Source organism: Ammospiza nelsoni, chromosome 3 (genome assembly GCF_027579445.1).
Source record: "Ammospiza nelsoni isolate bAmmNel1 chromosome 3, bAmmNel1.pri, whole genome shotgun sequence".
In the NCBI taxonomy this organism is placed as follows: domain Eukaryota; kingdom Metazoa; phylum Chordata; class Aves; order Passeriformes; family Passerellidae; genus Ammospiza; species Ammospiza nelsoni.
The window spans coordinates 33,013,764-33,026,500 of record NC_080635.1 but is presented as its reverse complement, the minus strand read 5'-3'; the positions used below and the strand labels follow the sequence as shown (position 1 = coordinate 33,026,500).

General features: G+C 36.4%; 1 protein-coding gene across 6 annotated transcripts in view; it reads left to right on the top strand.

Moving 5' to 3' along the window:
* CEP170 (centrosomal protein 170) overlaps window positions 1-12,737 on the top strand; it is a 94,624-nt gene that overhangs the window by 11,265 nt on the left and 70,622 nt on the right. The gene's annotated exons all lie outside the window — the stretch shown is intronic.

Here is a 12,737-nt window from a genome sequence, read left to right as displayed (position 1 = left end):
TCCATCTTAAAATGTTGTAAAATATGTTTGGTTAACCAGAAGATTATTTCTCTACTGCAGCAGCATGGTCAGTCTTGCTTAACAAAGCAGCTGAGCTTAACAGAGTTTGAAGTATAATCTTTTTGTTGGAGACTTAAAATTAGTAACTTCCATATAAGTGTGGGTAGTTCTTAAACTAAGAAAAGTCCAAGCCTTCAAACTTGTTCACTAAAGTGCAAATAAAAAGACAAGAAGCATGACTTGATCTCTTTTTGTGGATGGGGTTGCAGAACCACTTCCTCTTGTTTGGTTTGATGCTTGGAGAAGTATGTGCAGTTTGGAGTTCTTCCCATTTAGCCTTCCCTTTCACATCTCTCTCTCTTTTTTTTTTTTTTTCTTAAGGTGGAAAGTTACTGAACTTACTTACAATGGAAAATAAATCTATATAGATTTTCTCCCATAGATTCCTCCAGATTTCTCTCCATTGAAAGACACACATTCATTTAATAGCTTTTAAAAATATTTGTAGTATGATACTAATAAAAGCATTTTCCAGTGGTCTCCAAGTATTCTGAAATTAATCAGATTTTAATTGTAGCATTTTCCAAAATATATGCTAGTGTACTGAATCAAGTTTAAATGCCCAGTTGTTAGACAGGCTTATAAAGTCCACATGAAAGTAGTCTGCTTACCTAGCAGTGAGGACTCCTGATTGTGATTTAGTTGGTGGGTTGTAATCTACCTGCTCAAACAAGTTCTTGCATGAAAATGTTGAGCTCTATATGCATTTTATCTGTTAATTCTGAAAGTTTATTTTGATAATTCACTTTTAACTGTTTAATGATATTTAGTAAATAAGAAATAGTGGAAGAAATAGAATTAAGACTTACCGTGCTAGTAGCTACATTCCTGTTTGTTGGCTGCACACAGGAAAGGAGTGAGTAGGCACCACAAGCAGATGTAGAATAGCTTCTCTGTGGGGAAGCCATTTACATTTTAAAATCTTTGCAATAGGTAGAATGGATCATTAAAACCACAGGTATTCTTAGCATTTGTGCAAATGTCTTACCCTGCTTTCTGTCTTGCTGAAGTTCTAATACTGTCATTTTGACAGCTGTTTGTATGTGATCGTACATTGAGAAAGTGTTTGTTACATTTGGTACCTTTCAGTTTCATTTAATGGGAACAAGAGAGATGGCAGGACATACATAAAAGAAATGCCATATTCTGGACTGCAAGATTAGATTTCTTTTGGACTATTTGGCTTCTGGTTGAAGAACCAAACAAATAAATTAAATATAAGGCATTTTAAGCCTTGTTGTACTCAGTTTTTATATGAATCTCCAGGAAGAGGACTTCCCATCAGAAAAAGATTAATTCAAAAAATGAAGTCTAATGTTTTTGTCTGATACTGTAAAATGCTGAAAAATAATCCGATCTCTTTGCATCAGTTACCATGCTAAGTTTTAAATAATTTTGATTTTAATCTTGTCCTGATGTTAATTACTTTACAGAGTACCCATGTAGCTCAACATAATTATGGCACAGAATTATTTTTATGCTTTGTGCATGCACACACAGTGCCTCTCTTCATACAGTGAAGATTGCCTAGAGCAAACATCTCTTGCAACTTTAAGGCTAAAGTCTGAGCTTTTGCTTGCTTTGTAAAATAAGTTCATCCAACTATTTTTTTCTTTTTTTTTAATGTAGGGCTTGTGTTTCTGATCTTGGAACAAACAACACAGTGTATTTCCAAGAAAAATCCATCTGTGGACTTGGCTGTCGAGGGTAATTGTTAAAGGCTCCAAAGCATTCCAAAAGGGAGAGGATAGAATGTATCAACTAATTTGTGTGGAACATGATGAATGTTTTTCATGTTACAGTGGAGGTGTAGCAAAGAATAATAATTGAATGCCTTTTTGAAGTTATGTGTCTGTATGGATGGATGTATCTCTATGAATGGATGTGGAGATTGTTAACTTTGATATCAAGAACTGTCCTCCATCACTTCCACTTTCAAGTTCTTTGTACTCATGCGTTGTGTCAAGATGTAAATGGGAATTGAAAGGGGAAAGGTAGATATTAAAACTACTTCAATACATGCTTTTCTTTGGAAATTAAACTTATCTTTATGCTCAAAATAAATAATTCCTAGTATGAAGGAAGAAAAAAATGTTGCATTGCCTTGAATGCAATTTAATCTTATAAGTATCTTGAGTCACAAGCTAAACCCCATATATTTCACAATTTTGGGGAAAGTGAAATCACCACCCTTGGGAGGTTAAGAGGTCCAGTTTTATTTGCAAGATGCTGTTTGTTTTTATCAGTAGTGCTCAGGGCTGTGGTCAGTACTTGGCCAATGCAAATAAAACCACCTCATCACACACAGCCTACAAAATCACTTGAAATCTGCCACGATGAAGGCACTCTGAATAGGAAGAGGAGGACTTGACTGCTTCTTTTAAGATTGCATTCTGCCTGAGTGCCATGCCTGATTTGTGTTTATTTATTTATTTTCCTATTTGGTAATCTTAGCAATAGCGTAGTGTGATATGGAATAGAGGGAAAGGAAGGATTTCTGTAGCTTTCATCACAGGGAGCTTTTTTTTAAAGATGATTTGGTTATGATTTCTTTGGCTGGCTTGGCACAATAGTTTCTAAAGGCTACTTATGAAATGTACTGTTTTATTAGCATAATTGGTATGCTAATCTCTCCAGAGATAACCTGTTTTGACCATGTGAAATAGGGAATTTAAAAAATAATTTCTTTCATGAAATTCCTTAATCTGAAGGAGAGTGATGGACAAAAATGAACACTCGATTGTTTGAACATAAATTAAACTACTCTTATAAGCAGTTATTAGCATTTATTTTAGCTGTTTATTGAGAGCAGCATTTGGAAAGTATTGCTGTTCAATGTGGGGAGGCTGCAGAGAAGTACATTTACAAGAAATGATTTTTTGTTAATGATTGTAAAGATTAGGAATGCAAAATTAGCTGTTTCTGTAATAAATGCAAAATGTCATTATTGTCTGGTATCAAAGAATAAAACAGGATAATTTTTAACATCTTAATCATAGTGGCCAATAAGAGAGTAAGTTTTAGTGTTTAGATAGGATAATTAAAAGGAAAAATTCAATTTTCAGGTACTTCTCATTACTATAAGAACAATATATGTATATAAAGGCTTGTGATTGTTGTGTAAGACTGTATTCATGTACAATACCAGTCCTAAGTAAAGTTTTCTAATCAGGCTAAGGATTTGCTTGTTTATCAGTATTCTCTATAAAGATAACCCACTATTTTATTTTTTTGTCGAATTGGTGTAGGACTTCATTTCAGTCTGCTGTTCCTAATGCCATTTGATCTCTTAGCTTCTACTAGGGATTGTGATATATTGCTTCTTTTCCCCCTTAACAGCTTCATAATTTATTTTTCTTTTGGGGGTAGTGACTTAGCCACTTCACCTGCCAGTTCCCTCTGGACTTGCATGTCTCTCATCAGATTCAATTGACTTGTGCACTTTCAGGTTCTTTAGGTGGTCTTGACCCTCATCTCTTACAGTGGATGGTTTCTCATTCTCCCAGTCCCTGCCTTTGTCTTTTGTGACATGGGTGATGTGACTGGAGCTTTTACTGGTGAAGAGCAGGGCAAAAAAGTGGTTGAGTGCCTCAGCCTTCTCCATATCCCAGGTAACTAGGTCACTCTTTTCCTTCTGGAGAGGGCCCACATTCTCTCCGATATTTCTTTTTTTTTTTTGACATATCCAAGAAACTTTTCTTGTTGTGCTCGGCATAACTGGCCAGATTATTCTATTAGGGCACTAGCTTTCCTTGCCTGATCCATGGCTGTTCATATGGTTTTTCTGCCAAGCTCCTTATCCTTGCTTCAGTCCTCTGTAGCCTGCTTTTTTGAGTGAGTTTGGTTTTGTCTGGAAGCTACTTTTCATCTGTGTGGGTCTCCTGGAAAATCTGCCCAACTTCCTCTCTGTTGGGATGCATCTCTTCTGAATTTGGAAGATGTGATCCTTGGATATTGAAGAGCTTTCTTGAACCCCTCTTCTTTTCAGGGCTATATCCTACTCAAGGAAAGAGACTGAAGATCCCTGAAGAGGCCAAAGTCTGCTTTCCTGAAGTCCTTAGGGCAGCGAGCTTTCTGTCCACCCTCCTTGCTGCCCTAAGAATCTTAAACTCTTCTATGGAGCCAAGGCTGTCCTTGAGCTTCATATTCCCCACCAGCCTCTCCTTGTTGGTGAGAGCAAGGTGCACCAGCCCCTCTTTGTTGGCTCCTCTAGCACTTGCCAGAATGAAGTTGTGATCAGTGCGTTCCAGGTAAGTAAAGGTAACTGCCGTGTTATGCCTCCAACAGATACTGGGATGGTTGAAGTCCTCCATGAGGACCTGGATTTGTGAATGTGAGGACACTCCTGTCTGTCCATCAAGGGCACCTTATCTGCTCAGTCTTACAGGTTACACCCACTATAATGGACACCTGATCCATAAGCTCTCAGTCAGCTCCTCATGCATTCCCAGGTGGTGGAGCTCCATGCTGGTTACTGATATGGAGGGTGATATCCCTTCCTTTTTGCCTTGCCTATCATTCCTAGAGACTCTCTGTCTTTCCATTCCAGCACTCCAGTCACAGAAGCCATCCTACCACATTTCTCTGATGCCTTCCTGGCCACTGTAGTTCAAGGGCCTCTTCACAAGCTTGGCAAACCTGTGTCCAAAGCTACTCTTCCCTTTCTCTGATAGATAAACCCCAGCAGTGCTCCAGCAGACCAGGTTTTTCAAAGTCAGCCCCAAGGTCTAAGAAGCCAAACCTCTGTATGTGGCACAGTCCTGTAACCATTTATTGATTCTCCAGATTCAGTTGGTCCTTTCCAGCTGTTCCCTTTAACTGGGAAGGTTGATGTGAAAACTGCCTGTGTTCCAGAGTGCTTTATCACTGCTCTGTAATCCTTGGTACTCCTCTGGTTGCTCCTGGCTGTATCACTGGTACCCACATGAAATATTAGCAGCAGGTAATTGTTACTGGACAGGTCTTTTTGCATTCTGTGAAACTCAAATGGCTGATAGCCATCTTGTGTAATAGCAAAGGGTATGATCTTAGGATTCTTTTTTTTTTGTCATTATTATATGAAGAAAGAGAGTAGGATAAGATCTTTAAGTCATTGTCCCTCAAAATCAAAACCCTAAAGCAACTTTGGCTGCAGCTGCACTGTTGGCAGAAAAAGAAATCTATTTCAGTTGCTCTTCTGACAACCATTCCTGTGTGTCACAGTGGTAAAATAGACATGTATCTAATTCTGACCCGGACCAGAGGAGAGGATGCTTGTGCAGTTCCAGAGCTGCAGCAATGTTACAGCACAGATTTGCTGCCTGCCAAAGGGCAACAGCCTCCTGAGCTGCTTTCTTGTCCGTTTTCCATCAGATGCATGGGGTGACGTGTAGGGCAAGAAGAGTATGTGAGTCCTTTCTGTAGAGATCTCAAACTCCTTGAATGAAGCAGGAAAATTTCTCTTTATGCTTAGTGATATTCACAGCTGGAAGGCCTTTTTTTGGAATTAAAATATTAGGAAGTTTCTTCCCTCAAATGCTGCTGAAGAGTCTGTGGCCTATCTGTGCTAGGTTCAGCTTGTCTCCTCCTGTTGCTCTTGTTTTAGTCTTTTATGGTAGGCAGTATAGGTAATGTTCATATCTACCTATGTAGGATTGTACTAGTTAAAGAAGTAAAGGGCATGACTGAACTTGATGTCCTGATTCTTGCCTTTTTTTTTCATATGTTGGTTATGTCTATTTTTTTTCCTTCTTAAGTTTAAAATAGCTTTTAGAATAACCTTTTTTTTATAGTAGTGGATGTAGCAGATGTTCTCTGTCTATAAACAAAAGTTCTCGGGATTTTTCAGACATAAGATTCAAGGAGATTTACATATTTTTCTTTTGCCTTCTTTCCTCCTCCATCTCTCTGTAGAAGAACATCAACCACAAGACTGAAAGCATGGAGGGCAAAGAAGGTAAAAAAGAATGTATTGCAGAGTAGTGGTTAAGAAGGTTTCTTTGCTCTTGGTATTTCTTTTGTGCTGTAAAATTTTGTCGTGGCTATATCTTTCAGTCCATACTGGAAATGACATGTTTTTGACATAGTGTAAGGTTTCAGTATGATTTTTTCATCTGTTTTCAAGAAATTGTGGACAAATTGTGGATATTTGATCCAAGGTGGAACAGGTCAAACACTCCAGAAGCAGAATACTCAAGGGTATCATTCCAAGCCCTGTCAGTTACATCTTAGTAATTTTAGGAGAGAAGACAACATCTTTTTATGAGATGTTTGTTTTAGTGATAAGGGCAGTTATCCTAAGCACAGTCCTGTTCCCCATTTGAGCAGGGAAGTTAAATAGAATGGATAAGTCCCTTTTCTTTCACTTTACTTACCTATTTGTATGCTTTCAATCCAGTTCCACTCTTGTCCAGTAATTTAACAGAATTTTAATGAACTTTATAACTAATATCAATATTTCTTTATATCAGTGAGAATGGCATCACCTTTATGTTCAGAGCTGTACGTAGCATTTGAATGTTTCTAAAGGGATGTGTTCAGGTGAATTTTCCAGTCAGTGGAAAATTTGAAAATAATAATACTAGTTTGTTCAATTTCTGAAAACCTAGGAATTTTAGGTCATTTTTCCTAAGTATGTGAGCTCATCTTCTCATTTTGATGAAGAATTTCAGTGGTTTAAATCATAAATTACCTAATTTGTGCTTTCTTTGCCTTTTATTTTAACAGCCTTTTAAAGGAATATTTTGATTAGCCTTTATGGCTAGCATTTGTGAATTATGCTTGAGTGCACAAAAGGTCATAAATACTTGAAAAAATATTTTTATAGTTCATTAGCCTAAGCCATTTAAATTTAGATGGGTATTTATTTATTTAAAGGTTTTGAGGAGCAACATTACACACTACTGTGGCATGACATAGGCTTCTGTAGATTGAATTCCAGCTCTTAACGGAAGGTTCTTCACTCCTGCAACTTTCCTATTTTATTATTTTTTTGTTTGGGTTTGCTTTTATGTTGAGTTTTTTCCTGCACAAGATACCCTCTTTGCTAACAAAACCCCTTGGTGTACTGGCCGTAGGAACTGGTGAGAATAGTTTCAGTCAGGAGGCTGTTGTTTGTGCAGCCCTCTCTCCCTTTCTGGGATGCCAGCAACGTGAGCAGTGAAGGCAGCAGAGAATTACGAAAGCACCAAGGATAGTTTCATGAGTTTCATGACTAAATGCTTAGAAGCCATCCTAGAGCATGACTTATTTTCTTGTTTTTATAGTTCTTTGATGGCAGATGAGCCCTTCCTTTTCCTTTGGAAAAGTGGTCTTAATTTTCTAGCCATTCTATGTGTGGCTTTAGGCTTACTTTGCTAAAGAATTAGGCATTCAGAGATCTAACAGAAATAAATTAAACCATTTGAATACCAGTATATTGTGTGAAACTAGGTACTTTAAAATGAATTGCTGATGGGTTTGGAACTTAAATATCCAAGACTAAGATATTTCAGTGTTAAAAAAAGCTCTCTACAGTTCCCCATTTACATGAAACCCTCTCTACAACTACTTGTGCAGGTTTTACCGTAAGTGTTAATGAATTTCTCATGTGGTGGTGTTGAGCATGGCAGATGAAGTCAGGAGGAAGTTAATAATTCAGGAAGGGTTTTTAGTGATGTGCAGTAAATAAGGCTAATCAAATGATGAGGAGAGGAAAAAGAACACTGATTAACTGACTGTTAAGCTCTTTGTTTTAACCTGAGTAGGGCAGAGTCCTGATTAAAATGTGCTGTGCTGTAGTTAAAGGTTGTTTTCTAATGCATGTATGTAAGTAGGTTAATTATGATCGCCCATGGAGCACTTGGTGTGTCACACTACCCCACTTCAGAGGGTTTGGCACAGTAGACAATATTACTGTGCTGTTTACCACTTAGAGTTCCTAGGTTTAAATCAATTATCTTCATAGATTACTTTTGAATATTGATTATATGGATAAAATAATCTTCTCAGGGTTGAAGTTACCTTCAGTTAGGTGTTTTATTTCTTTGGCATACACTTGTCCATTTCAGTCAAAATTAGAACTGTTGGCACTGGTCTGTTTTATTACATTGAATAGTCAATAAAGGAGACATGGGAGGTACTTTTCCAGTGAGTGTTGTTTGCTGACCACATTTCTTTGTGATTTGGTTACCAGCTTCAACTTCAGGTCTTCTCCAGCCATTACTGGCTCCATCACTGCTCTCATTTCTGATTTGTCCCTTGTCATGGCTTATTTCTGACATTTACCTTTCTTGAGTCCTGATTCCAAAATCTGTCTAGAACCAAAAAGGTCTGGTTCAAGTGTCTTGTCCTTGTGTGGTTCTCACCTGTGGTTCTCTCCTTCCTGTTTGTTTCAACACAGGATGAGTTGAAAATACTGTGAAAAAGGTGCCTTATTTTTGTTGTAACTGGCACTGTAATACTAAAACAGCATGCTCCACAAATTTATTTAACTACCTCTGTATAGACAGATGTGTTGAGAGAATTTATCTCTGTCCTTGTTGAATGAATATGCACGAGGAAGGTTTTCAAAAGCCTCTTGCTTGTCTTTGTCCATTTGGATGGATCTGTACAAGAGCAATAATACAAGGTACAAACTGATACTCAGGCCTTCTGCCACATTTCAATGCCAATTTACATAGATGAATTACAGCTAATATTTTCTTAAATTGACATAGAATATTCTACTCTAACATTGTTTTAGAAATATTTCAGTCATTTCTTCAGAAATTTGCCTGAATTTCCTAGGCAGTTGTAAAGGTAAACTCAATTTTAGCAAATACTTAATTAAGACAGCTGAGAAGGTAAACTTAATTTTAACAAATACTTTAGCAGCTGGAAACAGGAACTTATAAGGGCAAATAATGGGCAGCAATGGGCTTATGACTCTGTCAGTACTGTGTCTCAGCTTGGTGCAGGGCTTTTTTAAATGTTGTTTTAAAATATTCATAAGTGGAATTTGTTGTACAGTAATAGGATAATAGTATGCCATTAAAATTACACTATTTTCAGTCTTTATGTAGAGGACTACAGTGCTTAAAAGTTGGAATTTCAGACATATATTAGGTTTAATTTAAATTTTAAACGTAGCTTTTTTTTTCTCTGTAGGATTGTTGTCTCAGTGTTCACTAACTTTAGTTTGAGCTATTTTCGGTTACAGGCAAGTACAAAAACATGGGCTGTAAAATGCTCAAATTTGAGATTATTAAGGAGTTTTATTTGCAATAATGTGGGTGTATCAAAACTAATCTTGGCAATGTCTGTTTAGACATTTGAAATTGGTTACACCCATCTTTTGGCTGCAGTATCTTAGTTCATAGGAGTGAAGTATATTTACAGGGATGATGCAGCCAATTTCTCTGTTGCTGCATCATCTGTTTCAAATGGCTTGTTACTCACATGTTCATTCCTACATGCTGGTTACTGCCTTTTGAAAGTTGTAGTCCTGCACCATAAAATACTGTTTCTTCTGCAGACAAGGAAATATTTTGCAGCTGACATAGATGTCTCAGCCACTGACTTGCAGGCATGAGGAATGAGGCTTTGAATGATCAAGTCTTGAGGAAATGTTTGCTAGTTTGGTTAAACACAATGCTGTCATTTTAGGAAATACTAGTAAAACCAAATGCTTCAATAAAACATTTAAAATTATTTTTTTCTAGGAGTATTTTTTGTAAACACTGCATCTGGAAAGTGTAGTCTGTACTGTAGTAGGACAGGTCCATCTGGGACAATGTCCTGTCATGCAGAAAGAAAGGCTAGGTAAGGAAAAGAGGTTTTGGAGTAGGACAGTGAAACCTGACTAGAGCATCTTCCCAGCCCCTAAAAATGCACAGTGCATGCACTTCCTGAGCTGTAAGTGGTGTCAGTGCATGTAACAGGATTGCTGATAAGCATTCATGAAAGAAAAGAATTGCTTTTTGAACCCTGTGTAACCATAACATTTCATTGCAGGAGTTATCATGACCTAAATTTACACTCTGTTAAGAGACACTTCTTGTGATGATTTTGCATCTGTCATACTGTAATTTAGTTTTCTATAGAAAAGGCAGTGAATTGTCTTTCATCGTTGTATTGTTCAGAAGACTGTAGCCAGAGTACTTGGGACAGCAGTTTATTCAAAACATTGCAGGCTTTCATGAACTTTTTGGGGTGCAATGTAACTGTCCACATGACTAATAAGTGTGCAGTTCCATATCAAATTTTTGATGTACTTTTTTTGTTCTGATATTAAGCAACTGTTGCTACTGGATCCTCTTTTCAGCCAGTTGTGCTTTGCAGATTGCAGCATAGCTCTGATCAAAGGCATTGGTTTATTCTAAAGAATACTTTAAAATAAAATATGTATCTAGGTTGATGGTTTCTTGCAGTTGAGACAGCAACTGTTTCAAAAGAACAACATTATTAAGTTCGATAGAACTGCTGATGGACTTTTAACTACAAATGTGCTGCCAAGCTGTGTGGCAGTGATTGCTTTGTATAATGCATTTTTAAAAATTATTTCACATAGCTTAATTTAATCTGTTTGTTGTCAGGCTTTATTATTTGTAGGAAGTTTGGAGTGTTGGTTTATTTTTCCCTAGCTCTAGTTGCTGACCTACTTGTCTGTTTTATAAATAAAAATAGTTTTCCTCTTTTACAGTCAGTCTACCTGTGTAAACTACAACATAGTTTTTCCTTAGAAATTTTTCCAGTTTTCAGATTTTTTTTATATAATCTTGAGACTTTTGTATGAATTGCAAATTAGAGCAGGAAGGCCAAATGGTGCAAATGTAATTAGGATAAACAGATGGGATATTTTAGAAGGTAGTAAAATATAAACAGAATGAGGAGCTCTGATACTGAACAGCATGCTTGCTGTCAAACATCCAGTTAATTTACTTGTTAAAAGCTGGAATGTAGGTTGGCTGTTTGTGATACTTCCTTTTCCTCTCTTAAAGGGAACTGAAAAGTGTAATTTGATTGACCCAGTTTGTCTTGTAATTTTAAACTAGATTAAATTGAAAATACAAATATTAATTTCCTTCAAAGGTGCTGAATAATCCACTTTAGTTGTTGAAACATGTATTTAGTAGCTATATCACTTTAAATTTTGTTTCAGCAAGTACTTATTGTAAATTTAATTTTAGTCTTTTTAGTTTCTAGGAATAAAATATGTTAGAGATGCTGTATTACTTCTGTTGAGTCAGATAACATTAAGTGGACATAGGTTTCACTTGAATGTGTTGTGATACAGCTGTGGAAAGATAATTCTATTGTAAGTATTACTATAGAATACTGTTGCAATGCATATTTACTTTATTATTCAGTAGCTCGTTAGCACATTAAGTCATTCTAAATTCTTCCATGTGAATTGCATTACTTTTTTTTAAACTGGTTTGGCAGCTCTGCTGGTACATTTTACCACCTTTTGACTGTTTTGTAAAAATCTGCTTAGTCATGTCACATGCTGTTTTGACTTAAACTTCATTATCTTTACATATTTTACTGATTTGTGGTATCTCCTTGATTGTAGTTTGTCTGATGGCATACTGCTTGTATTGTCATTTTATTCAGTGTTTCCATTTTAGCCCTCATTTTGAGGACCTCACTGAATTCTTAGTATTTTTTAACAGTATGCCCAAGTCCACTACAGACTTATGTCTACTTAGAGTACATTTGCTAAGTTTGCAGAAATTCACTAATTGGCATATAAATAGAAGAGAAATGCCAGCTATTTGGTACTGAGAGAAAAGCTGGCTGCTTGCTTTTGATTTTCTTTAGCTTCCCTTTCAATGAATACAGTGTGGTTATGAATGAATGAAATAATTGCTTTGGCTTGCATTTTCTTTAGGAGAGATTTGGAATACTCTTAAGGCTGTTTTCAACTGTTAGCCATTGAATTGCCTTAAAGAGAAATTTAACCATATTTTTGTCCAGGTTCAAGTAAATCATATTGTGTGAAGAAGTTTTCTGTACAAGTTTTTATCCATTTTTATGACATTTTAAATAGCTATGGGTTTTCTCTTCTGTTTTATGGAATATGTTGGATCTTTTACTGATAAATAATGGTAAAGTTTTGTAGGAATGCTTCTTTTGGATTTCATACTTACAGATAATCTATTCTAATTTGTTCATTTTGTTCTGCTTCGTTTGCAATACTAAATGCACACTGTTAAATTTCCAATAGATGTTCTATCCTGAAAAACTGAGATTAAATAAGAAGCAAAAGTTCCATTAATTTAATGGAACTTGTGCTGTACAAAGGACTTGAGCTTAAAATCAGATGAGGTGGTTCTTTTTCACAGGAAAATGTAATGACATGCAAGTTACTTGCTGTATTTTGTGAATGTTTGCTACAGAACTGTTTGTTGGTTGTGATAGTGAAGCATTATTGTAGCAATTATCTTGATAATCAGTGGTCAAATGCTAAAAGCTTTCTGACAACTTGACATACAACTTTGGCATTAGCTAGCTGCTTGCTCCTTTTGCAGAAGGTTACCAGTTAATTCTGCCCAATTACAAGGAGCAGAGCCTGAGAGTATGCAAATCTGAAGCCTCTCGCTTCCTGTGATTGCTGGATTCAGTACATGCTATTGAGAACGCTGTATTTTCAGAGGTTTTTTGTATTCTGCTCACAGTGTTTGCTGAGCAGAAACTGTAGCTAAAAATAACTAAAATGAATTTCTCTCTCTTTCTTT